General features: G+C 46.1%; 1 non-coding gene across 1 annotated transcript; it reads left to right on the top strand.

The window, feature by feature from the left end:
• Positions 1 to 336: 336 nt before the first annotated feature.
• On the top strand, positions 337 to 408 carry TRNAC-GCA (transfer RNA cysteine (anticodon GCA)). Its single transcript has one exon. It is a non-coding gene; the product is annotated as a tRNA-Cys (tRNA).
• Positions 409 to 729: the final 321 nt, after the last annotated feature.

Below are 729 nucleotides of genomic sequence, written 5' to 3'. Positions count from 1 at the left end.
GGTTCTGTACCGCGGTGTTGGCAACAAACAGTCGACAAGGTCTTTGTAAAGTGTTTTCTGTTTTACAGAGGACAAATACTCTAGTGAAAAGCGCACTTTCAGAAATTGAAAAGAATGCACTACTTCACGCAAGAATCCAGTCACATAATGGTACATATTGTTATTCAATGACACAACAAATTCTGGAACGTGTGAACACAGCCTTAATTTTATTACAGTTTGTAAAAAGCCAATGTGAGCACACCGGATCAAGACTTGATCCAAGTGTTTCCTTTTATCATTCATGTTTCTCTGTTTTCACCCCCTGTAAAAGAAAACAGGCAATAAAGAAAAAAAGGGGGTATAGCTCAGTGGTAGAGCATTCGATTGCAGATCGGCTGGTCCCCGGTTCAAACCCGGGTGCCACCTTTACAGCTTTTTTTTTCTGGTGTTCTCCACATATTGTATAGTAATTATTGGCGGGAACTTCTCGTTGGGAGCTATTATTCGGGGGTATAGCTCAGTAATTCCACTTCCAGCTTTCAAGCGAAGCGGTGGCGGGATGGCTTGCTCCCGCGGAGTGGTTTCGGCGGCCCATGCTGGCCGCGGTAAGAGGTTTTTTGCTTCTACCAGCTGCCGAAGATTATCAGGTTATTCTGCCAAATCTGCCATCCGGACGCATCGCCGTGAACACCGTTTTAATGCATGGCGACCCAAGAGCCCGGCCCTACCGTGTCGAAGACTACCGGG

This window comes from Dermacentor variabilis, chromosome 1, assembly GCF_050947875.1.
Source record: "Dermacentor variabilis isolate Ectoservices chromosome 1, ASM5094787v1, whole genome shotgun sequence".
Classification (NCBI taxonomy): Eukaryota; Metazoa; Arthropoda; class Arachnida; order Ixodida; family Ixodidae; genus Dermacentor; species Dermacentor variabilis.
The sequence above is the reverse complement of the archived record's forward strand: the minus strand, read 5'-3'. Positions and strand labels throughout refer to the sequence as shown.